Below are 11837 nucleotides of genomic sequence, written 5' to 3' on the forward strand. Positions count from 1 at the left end.
TTCATAGTTGCACCACATCTAGCACAGCATGCTTCCCTATCCCACTGCATGTGAGTTCAAGTTTTCTCCTTTCAGTCCCTTGTCACCCCTATGACCCGTTGGTATGATTCTATCGTGTCCATTTTGTCCCGTAGTACCCCAGAGGAGCTGAGGATATTTTTCAGAATCCCTGATGATCATATCATAATGGTGCCCCAACCCCATCAGCGACCTCATGATCCACCATCCGGCTTTGTCACTGTTTTCCTTGACCAATTAATCGGGGGTTTACGGTTTCCGATTCCTTAATTTTTTCAAGATATAGTCGAGTATTTTCATATAACTCTTTCACAACTTACTCCTAATTCCTTTAGACTACTATGTGGTGTGGTCCTAGTATTTAGAGTTTATTGTATTCCTCTAAATCCTACTCTCTTTCATTGTTTCTTTCATCTCAAGCAGATGGAAGAGAGCGTCTTTTATTTTACCGCTAGATCTGGTTGTAATTTTTTAGATCATTATCCGACTTCTCACAGGGGATGGAAGTCGCGATTTTTTTATATTCGACCACAGACACCTTTACATTTTCCGAGTAAGTGGCAGTCTAGACTACCACATCAACCTTCCTTAGCATCCTATAAGGGGCGAGTTGTTATCGAGGTTACTCAATTGCTCAAAGGTCTAAAGTTTGACGTAAATAAATTAATACATGAGGAAGGTTTGTTATATAGGGGGTGTCTAAGTCCTATAGCAGCTGATTTATCCAAATCACTCGGTAAGTATTTATATTGATATTATGTCTGTGATACCTAACTGAGTGTCCTTTTGGTTTTGGTTTTGCAGAGGCTATTTGGATGGATGCGTCTGTGAATAAGTATCTCAAGTGGGACAAGGCGACGCTCGAGGAGTTGGTAACCCTGAGTGTTTCCGAGGAGTTGCCATCGGGATCGCCACCTAGCAGACCCCCGAGGTGGAAGAATACAGTCAGTTGTGAGAGGGCGAAAAAGAAAGCTAAGGTGGGAGAGCCCTCCGAGCTCGATCCATCGAGTCAGCCGACCGCAGATAGAGAGGGATCAGCCTCCGTAGCTTGGCGCATTGCTATCAGCCCTCCGGAGGTTCATGCAGCGGCTGGAGCAAACCGAGCTGAGCCATCTATCGAGGCAACCCCGGTTGCGGGACCAGAGACGCAATCGCCTCTACCGACCGATAGAAGCGAGAGAACTAGACGTTTGGCTCGGATATTGGCATCTCTCGGTTTAGAAGCGTACAAGAATATTGACTTCCCGGAGCTAAGTCAAATGACCAATAACACCCTATTGATGGTAAGAATAGGAGACATATATTAAATGTGATAGTTATCTCCTAACAGTGGCTAATCTTGCAGCTATGGGCTATGCACTTCGAGCTTTACCGTCGCCTACCCCTCCTTTCCCAGCAATTGCAATCGGGGAGGGAGAGGATTGCAGAGCTCGAGGCTATGACTTCTCGACCTTCTTTTGATGCATTAGCGGTCGAGTTAAGGGCGGCTCAAACCGAACGACAATCGTATGAACATATGTTGAAAGAGGCTGAGGAGCGGGCGGTAACAACAGAGAGGATCACGAGGGCTCAAATAGTCGAGGCCACTCAACAATTGCTACAGGCTAAGGAGAGTGTTGCAGTAGCCACTCGACAACTGCTACAGGCCAAGGAGCAGGTTGTCGAAGCCAGAACGGAACAGGAACACCTGAAAGCGGAGTTGGAGATGACTGAGGCTTATAAGCGTGATGAGGAGACACGCTGGACTGTTCGGAAGGAAGCATGGCTTAAATTAGAGGAGTTTGAAGATATGTTCCAACGTAGGTCAGTCAAGATGTTAGAATACGGCTTCGATGGCGCCCTGAAACAGGTATGTCAGGCTGGCTTGATTCCGCCTGGGACCTTACTAGATTTTTTAGATATAGGTAATGTGTGGGCCGAGCTGCCCGAATCAGTGAGGAGAGGGGAGTGACTGTATGTAGTGTATAATTGTGTATATAGAACTTATATATGAGGAAAACATCTTTCGTACTTAACTTATCCACTATGTAGAAAAACTAATATAAAACCAACATAATCGAGTTGGAGGAGGGAGGGGCACCTAGATAATAATCCGAAGCTAGAGGATTTCCCCGTGGACTCCATGTGCTAGCCAAGTTAGGAACCCAAGGGATATATAACGCAGGAGAGCAAGAACACCACAACTAGCCAGACTCAAGAATTCCGAAATCGAGAATATACATCAATCAAGTTGGACCCTGAAAAGGGCATTCTGAAAAGGGCAATTGTTGATGGACGCCGCTGGTCCGAGACCAGGGGAATATATAGCTCGATCCGCGACTTCGACGTCGGGAGATGTTGGACCCTGAAAAAGGCAATTGCTGAGGGACGCCGCTGGTCCGAGACCAGGGGAATATATAGCTCGATCCACGACTTCGACGTCGGGAGAGGTTGGGCCCTGAAAAGGGCAATTGCTGAGGGACGCCGCTGGTCCAAGACTAGGTGATATATAGCTCGATCCGCGACTTCGACGTCGGGAGAGGTTGGACCCTGAAAAGGGCAATTGTTGATGGACGTCGCTGGTCCGAGACCAGGGGAATATATAGCTCGATCCACGACTTCGACGTCGGGAGAGGTGGGGCCCTGAAAAGGACAATTGCTGAGGGACGCCGCTGGTCCGAGACCAGGGGATATATAGCTCGATCCGCGACTTCGACGTTGGGAGAGGTTGGAATAAAAGAATGATAGACCTGTAAAGAGCATATGAATTAGAGACAGAACAGAACAGGTTACAACGATGTGTACAAGGGTGAAGCCTCGGGAGTTGGTCCATCCATGACCGAACTGTCAAGCTCGATAAGGTCGGAGATGAGTAGAGTTCCAAGGTCGTGTCAATTCTTTGCCTTCAGCGTCGACCAAGTAGTAGGCGCCCGAACTAGTCTTTTTGATAACTCGTAGTTTAATGGATCCATTCATGAGTGTTTGCCTTAGTTTAACGCTGGCTGGCAACCTAACGCAACCCTCCTCCTTTATCCGGGCTTGGGACCGGCAATGATAAGGTAAACTTATCACAGGCGGAGTTTTTGAGTCCTCTTATGTTAAAATAAAAAAAAATTGTTATAGATTGATATCGCTAGCTAGACTCTTAGAGTATTAAATTGTGAAACAATATTGTATTTTTGTATTCATGAAAGAGAATTATTATATATAACACCCAATAACTAAATAGAACACGTGGATGAATCATAGACTATAATATAGAATTATTAACTCTTATGTCCAATAACTCTTTAACACTTCCTCCAAGTATCTATGCCCACCTTTCTACATGAAAAACACAATCCCATAAGTAAAAAAGAAAAAAAAAAAGAAAAGATGCTTGATAGGAATCACAAAGACATAATACTATTGCAATGTCTTGGAAACTTTAATGATGCAACACTTGGATTGAATTTGATGTCGATCTTTAAGAGAGTCTATCTTCAAAAGACAAAATTCTCGAGGATCTTCATAATGCTTGGTATGGATTTCTTCCTCAACTCCTCTCAAATTATAGATAGTATCATGGTTTGAAGTGCCATGTTAGTCGGCATGGGTAGAATTTGTCGTTCTGCTTGCCAATCGGCACGACATTGGATTTAGCATAGGAACCGACAAAATAGTTAGAAAAGAGATCAAGGGACAGAAGGGAGGAGAATGTTGTTGAGTCTCCACTTAATCCTAATCCACATGTTTACTTGATGGGCTCCACCTAACTTTATTTTGACTTCCATTCAACCTTTGAACCTTAAAAATTACTTTAACTTAGCTTAATTAGTATCTATTTTTTAAAAAAAAATTAACTTAAAATGCAAAAAAAAAGAGGATAAAATTTGATATCAAACATTCACAAAGTTTTTTTTTACTTTTATTTATCTTTTGTATCTTCTCTTAGCTTTGGTTCAAATGTCAAGAAACAGTTAAATTTTGATATGACACTTTGATTAAATAAAAATTTATTTAATTAAATTTATTTATTTTTCTTTCATTATTTTAAATTTATTTGATTGGCAGATCATTGAAGATAATGGATAGGTTGATGAATTATCCATGTATGTACGTAATGGATAATATCCTCTGAATTTGTTTTTTTTTTTTGAATTATACCTGTGGGCTTATGAGCTCAGACCTTTTTTCTTTGCCCACTTGGAGAATTAGTGGAGTATCCATGTGGGTGTCAACCTGGTCACTACTCTAGGGCAGAGATAAGCTGGGGTCTTTAGGTCTTTGCTTCTCCTTACCCCTTTTGAAACCCTGATTTCAACCCAAAAAAGTTGATTCCGAGCTTTTGATGAAGGATTGAGATGAATCAGAAAATGTGACTGGGAAGACATGGAAATCAAAGCTCTGTAAGGATCCAAACAAGCTTAAGAGGCCTCCAAGTGCCTTTAAATTTAGAAGAATTAAGTAAGGCCTTTTAAGTAAAATAATTGTTTTAACAAGTCAGTTGCAGACTTTAGCAAAGCTAGAGGAGATAGATAGGGATAAACATGTTAGTCACGAACGGTCTTTATGTGGCTATGGGGAGGAAGTTGTGCTGTTGTAGCAGTATACAACAATGACGATTCAAATTAATCTAAATTTGAAGTTAATGATGATGAAGAGGAATGTGATAATTTGCGAGTGAGAAGAGTAGAGGGGCTCAGATATTGAAAGAGGGGAGGTTGTTGGTATAGAGATAGTTGAACCGTACACTTTGTTATATCAAAATATTTTGAGGCTTGAGCATTAGGTGATTTCTCATTATAGCCTTGAGAATGCAATAGTTTGCAGGTTTGGACAAAAAGGAAAGGGAAGGGTAAGGTGATCAATGTACTAGATTGAATTGTCATGCACTGTAATAGGATGCTGCATGAAATCCTGTGTAGTTTTTTATCAACTAATGTAAGGTTCCTTTTTAGTGATTGATATTATTGGTGAAACCATCCTTGAAAAAATCATATAAACATGGCTGCATAAGCAAAGCAGAAAGCGGATGGTCATAGGATGACCTGTGGGTCAATGTATGTTCCTTGTAACTTCAGTCTTTGAAGGAGAGAACCAACCCTTTTGTCAATTGATATTCCCATAGGAGATTGTAATAGTCTATGCCCCATTAGTCCAATCCTTTGTTGGAGACATATTGGAAGTTTCTAGAAGGATGAAAGTATTATCTGGTTATATTAGTTAATATATTATCTGGTTATATTAGTTAATATATATTCATAATTAGGTAGTTGTCAATTAGCCTAATTATAGTTTCCTTATTTGGATTCTTTCTTTAGAAAGATTCCTAATTTGTATATAAATAGACCCTTATGTAAAGGGTGTAGATTTAAAAGGAATAAGAATTTTTTCAGATATTTTGTTTAACATAGTATCAGAGCCACTTTAGCCTTTTTTTCCTCCTCTGGCTTCTCCTCGGCTTCGCTTCGCATCGCGTCCTTCGGCTTTTCTATGGTTGCGATTTTGGAGGAGATCAGCAGATCGAGGTTGGTCCGCGCCGCAAACCTAAAAACATTGTAGCTTCTCATTATAAAAGGAATCACGATTTCTACCCCACTGTTCATAGTCTTTCCCGCGCGCCGCTCGTCTTTCCCGCGCGCCGCTTCCTCCCCGCGCCACGCATCCTGGCCGACTGCAATCCTGTCGCCCCGTTCGGTTGCGATCGCTCCTCCGGCAGACCGAGTGCCCGCCGCTCGCCCTGCTCTCGCTGCTTGGCTGTCGTGCGTGACAAGGCGCTTCCCCACATGTGCGCTGGCGTCGTTGGTCTCTGTCCGGCCGGGATCCGATCTCTTCGTCCGGCCTCGACCCTGCTTCCCTGTTGGCGCGACACCAGCAAGCGTGATTTCTGCGATCTGAGGGAGACGAGGTCTTTCCTCAGACGTGATCACGCGCGTTTTCTCTGTTTGTCGGTGCTTCGTTCCTTGGGCACAATCACGGGGATCGATCAAGAAGAGCAGACAACGCTTTGTTCCTCAGACACGATCACAACGCTTCGTTCTCCGTGCAGATAAGTTATCGCGATTTTGCAAGTTGGTCTCGTTCAGTTGTGCTCCTTCCTTTATCTCTTATTTCACATATTTTGGAATAACATCTTATGGGTGAAAATAAGTCTTCTGTTATAATGGATATTGCGCCTGTGGTATCTAAACTCACGGATTACAAGTTAAATGGTTCAAATTATTTGGATTGGAGTAAAACTGTTCGCCTTTACCTATGAAGTATTGACAAAGATGAGCATTTGACTGATGACCCTCCTTAAGATGGTTCGAGGCAGACGTGGTTGAGAGAGGATGCTCATTTATTTCTTTAGATTTGAAATTGTATTGATAGTGAGGTAATTGATTTGATTAATCATTGTGAATTTGTTAAAGAATTGTTGATTATCTAGAATTTCTGTATTCTAGAAAAGGGAATATCTCCCGTATGTATGAGGTTTGTAAAATTTTTTACCGCGTGGAAAAGCAAGATCAACCACTGATTAATTATTTTATGACATTCAAGAAGACATATGAGGAGCTTAATATGTTGCTGTCCTTTAGTCCTGATGTGAAGGTTCAACAATGCCAACGGGAGCAAATGACTATCATGAGTTCTTGCTGATTTATCTCCAGACTTTGAATCTGTTAAATCATAAATTCTATCTGGCTCTGAAGTCTCCTCCTTACAAGATGTATTTAGTCGCATTCTCCGTACATAAAGTACTACCCTTGTTCCACTTAGTGGTGTTTTGGTAAGTCACAATACTAATTATGTGCTTAAAAAGTCAACTATTCACGGTGGAAACAAAGAAAGAGGCTCACAAGATATTGAAACTCGAATGCCAAATTCTAATAGTATTATCTGTAACTGTTGTCGTAAGCTGGACCATAAAAAGTTTGAGTACAGAAAGCTTTAGTATAAAAATCAGCAAAAACACTTGGCTCATATTGCATCCACTAATGATGTCCCTGATAAATCAATTCTTATCTTTGCAGATGAATTTGCCAAGTTCTCTCAATATCAGGAATCACTCAAATTTGCATTTCCCTCTGTCACTGGTATTGCTGATTTAAGTAACCACAACACATGTCTTGTTTCCTCATCCTCTAAATGGGTCATTGATTCTGGGGCTACAGATCATATGACAGGTAATTCTAGTCTCTTTTCTACTGTTTCACTCAAATCTAACACTCTTATTGTTACTTTAGCTGATGGGTCTTCCTCTTGCGTTCGCGGATCTGACACTATCAATGTTATTCCTTTGCTTTCTTTATCCTCTGTCTTACATTAACCTAATTTATCTTTTAATTTGCTCTTTGTTAGTCAATTGACTCGTAATCTTAACTGTTGCGTCTCATTTTTTTCCCGATCATTGTTTATTTCAAGATCTTTTGACGAAGAAGATTATTGGTAAAGGATATGAGTCTGGAGGCCTCTACAGTTTTGATACATCTGTTCCAAGATCCCTTGCTTGCTCGAGTGTCACTTCTCCTTTCGAGGCTCATTGTAGGTTAGGTCATCCATCTCTTCCATTGCTCAAGAAGCTTTGTCCACAATATAGTAAGGTGTCTTCATTAGATTGTGAGTCATGTCAGTTTGCAAAACATCGTCTTAGTTCGAGTCCAAGAATAAATAAATGTGCTATTATTTCTTTTGAGTTAGTTCACTCTGATATTTGGAGTCCCTGTCCTATTTTGTCTAAACCTGATTTTAGATATTTTGTCACTTTTATGGACGATCATTCTCATGTTACCTGGTTATATTTAATGAAAAATTGTTCTGAGTTATTTTCTCTATTTTGTGCATTTTATACCGAGATTAAAACACAGTTCAATACATCCTTCCGTACTTTACGAAGTGATAATGCCAATGAATATACGTCTAGTTTATTTTAATCTTACATGAGTCAGAATGGTATGCTTCATATAACCTCTTGTGCTAATACTCCTTCCCAAAATGGTGTAACTGAGCGGAAGAGCAGACATCTCCTTGAGACTGCACAGACCTTTTTATTTCAGATGAATGTTCTCAAATCTTTTTGAGCAGATGCAGTTTCTACATCATGTTTTCTTATTAATTGCATGCTATCATCTGTTCTTCATGGTGAGATCCTGCCAAAGTTCTGTTTTTAAATAAGTCGTTGTTTCCTATTAATCCTAGGATATTTGGTAGCACTTGTTTTTTCGAAATGTTCGTCCACATGTCACTAAATTAGATCCCAAGTCTTTGAAGTGTATCTTCCTTGGTTATTCTCGTTTTCAAAAAGGTTATATGTGTTATTATCCTAGTATTAATTAATATCTTATCTCGATTGATGTCACCTTCATAAAAGACACACCTTATTTCCCATCCTCACTTAGCCTGACTTCTCAAAAGAAAGATGATTTATTGGTATATTCTATCACACCATCCGTACCTATTTCGGAACCGGCTCCTGACAAGCCTCCTATTATTCAAGTATACTCCAGGCGTCAACCTCTTGATTTATGTCCTGCACCTACTACTTCGTCATCTAATCCGCCTCCAAGTGATGATCTTCCTATTGCGTTACGTAAAGGTAAACGTCTGTGAACTTATCCTATTTCTTCTTTTGTTTCCTATAATGACTTAACGTCTTCTTCTTGCTCTTTTATTACTTCACTTGATTCTATTTCTGTTCCTAAAACTGTCCGTGAGGCCATATCTCATCCTGGTTGGAAAGAGGCAATGATAGAGGAAATGAAAGCTTTGAATGATAATGACACTTGGGACTTGGTTGATCTACCTTTAGGCAAATAGGCTATTGGATGCAAATGAGTATTCACAGTTAAAGTCAATCCGAATGGATAAGTTGCTAGACTAAAAGCTTGTCTTGTTGCTAAGGGCTATGCTATTTTATTACTTCACTTGATTCTATTTCTGTTCCTAAAACTGTCCGTGAGGCCATATCTCATCCTGGTTGGAAAGAGGCAATGATAGAGGAAATGAAAGCTTTGAATGATAATGACACTTGGGACTTGGTTGATCTACCTTTAGGCAAACAGGCTATTGGATGCAAATGAGTATTCACAGTTAAAGTCAATCCGAATGGATAAGTTGCTAGACTAAAAGCTTGTCTTGTTGCTAAGGGCTATGCTTAGACATATAGTGTGGATTATTCGGATACTTTTTCTTTTGTTGCAAAGTTGACATCAGTTTGATTGTTTATTTCATTGGCTGCTACTCATTATTAGTGTTCCGGTTAGTTTTGATGTGATCAACCAGGTTAAGTTAGGTCCTGTGTTGTTCAAATCCCTTTGTTAAGTGTGCAGAAATATAGGTACGGAGGAAGTCGAGCGTAAGACATAGCGGACGAGAAGGGTTGCGCGGGGAAGTGAGCTGACAAGCTCGGTGCAATCCGAGGGACGCGGAAGCTACGGAAGAGTACGCCGGTGGAGCGAGAAGGACGTGCGCGACGTCCGAGGGACGAGAAGCCAGGAGGAAGCATGCTCGAGGGGCGAAAGGCCGTAGTCGGGTTTGGGTGAGCCTAACTCTGGTTGGCTAGAAATCACCCAGAAGATCTACCTATAAAAAGTCAACTGAGTTGACTTTGACTAAGTCAACACTTGACTTGGATCAGGCTTGATCAAAGTTGGAGACTGACCAAGTTGGAAGTTTAACCGTTGACGAGTTGACTTTGACCAAGTCAACACTTGACTTGGGCCAGGCTTGACCAAAGTTGGAGGCTGACCAAGTTGGAAGTTGACCATTGACTTTGACCGTTGACTTTGACCGTTGACTTTTAACCTTTGATCGTTGACCTTTGGCCAATTTTATCTTTTATCATATAAAAGATAAATACTTAATTTTTATTAAGGATAATTCTCTTTATCTTTTATTAAAGATAAAGTTTATCCTTATTTAATCAATGCTCGAGATTTAAGGTTATCTTCGATCAACGGTTGGGATCGCATCAACGGATCAACGACCAAGAGAAAGTTCATCTACGATCAACGATCCAGATCTATTCTCTTGGCCTATAAATAAGACTTAAGAGTTTTAGAACTCAAATCATCAATTACTTTTGGTAATCTTTTCTCTAAGTCTCAGTGCTACAATTGTTGGCTTCTCCGTCTAAAGGAGTTTTGATTGAGCGCTAATTGTCTTGGAAGCAATGATCCAGTTGCAACCAAGTTTTTTTTTAAGACGAGTGTTATTCTCTTAACTGTCTATTCACCCCCCTCTAGTCGGTCCAACCTGATCCTACACTCATCATTGGCCTTTACATTGATTTGATATCAAAAATGTTTTTCTTCATGGTGATCTTCAGGAGGAGGTGTATATGGAGCAACCTCCTAGTTTTGTTGCTCAGGGGGAGATAGGGCGAGTGTATCGTCTTAAAAAATCTTTGTATGGTTTGAAACAGAGCCCTCGTGCTTGGTTTGGAAAGTTTAGTCAAGTTGTTGAAAAATTTAGTATGGTGAAAAGCAAGTTTGATCATTTTGTATTCTACAAGCGGTCAGAAGCTGGTCTTATTCTGTTGGTTGTGTATGTGAATGATATTGTTATCACTGGAAGTGATACAACGAGAATTTCATCTCTTAAATCTTTCATTCTCACTCAGTTTCATACAAAAGACTTAGGGGTGCTAAAGTATTTCTTAGGTGTTGAAGTTATAAGAAGCAAGAAAGGTATATTTCTATCTCAAAGAAAATATGTTCTCGACCTATTGAATAAGACGGACAAATTAGGGGTAAAGCTTTGTAGTACTCCAATAACTCAAAACATGCACCTCACGGAAGATTGAGAACCATTTTGAATACCCTGAGAGATATCGAAGGTTGGTTGGGAAGTTGAATTATCTTATTGTGACTCGTCCAGATATTGCATATTCGGTTAGTGTTGTTAATCAATTTATGACATCTCCAACAGTTAATCATTGGGCAGTGTTAGAGCAGATTTTGTGTTATTTGAAGGGAGCACCCGAACGGGGTACCGTATATAAAAATCATGGGCACATTTATATTAAAGGCTTTTCAGATGCAGATTGGGCAGATTCTAAAATGGATAGAAGATCTACTTCAGGTTATTGTATTTTTGTTGGAGGAAATTTAATTTCATGGAAAAGTAAAAAGTAGAATGTTGTATCACGATCCAATGCAGAATCAGAATATAGGACTATGATACAGTCTGTATGTGAGATAATGTGGATGTATCAGCTGTTGACTGAAATAGGACTTAAAATTTCAGTACAGGTAAAATTGTGGTGTGATAATCAAGCCGCTATTCACATTGCATCAAATCCCGTGTTTCATGAGCGAACTAAGCACATTGAAATTGATTGTCATTTCGTTCGTGAAAAAATTCAACAAGGCTTGATCACTACAGGATACGTGAAGACTGGAGAGCAACTAGGGGACATCTTCACAAAAGCATTAAATGGGGTTTGGGTTGATTATCTTTGTAACAAGTTGAGCTTGATTAATATTTATGCTCCAACTTGAGGAGGAGTATTATCTGGTTATATTAGTTAATATATTATCTGATTATATTAGTTAATATATATTTGTAATTAGGTAGTTGTCAACTAGCCTAATTATAGTTTCCTTAGAAGGATTCTTAGTTTATATATAAATAGACCCTTATTTAAAGGGTGTAGATTTAAGAGGAATAAGAATTTTTCCAGATATTTTGTTTAACATGCACTGTAGCAAGATGCTGCATGACATACTGTGTAGTTTTTTATCAACTAATGTAAGGTTCCTTTTTAGTGATTGATATTATTGGTGAAACCATCCTTGAAAAAATCATATAAACATGGCTGCATAAGCAAATCAGAAAGAGGATGGTCATAGGATGACCTGTGGGTCAATGTATGT

This window comes from Curcuma longa, chromosome 20, assembly GCF_044706935.1.
Source record: "Curcuma longa cultivar G26 ecotype Majalengka, Jawa Barat chromosome 20, ITB_CL_G26_1.1, whole genome shotgun sequence".
NCBI classification, from domain to species: domain Eukaryota; kingdom Viridiplantae; phylum Streptophyta; class Magnoliopsida; order Zingiberales; family Zingiberaceae; genus Curcuma; species Curcuma longa.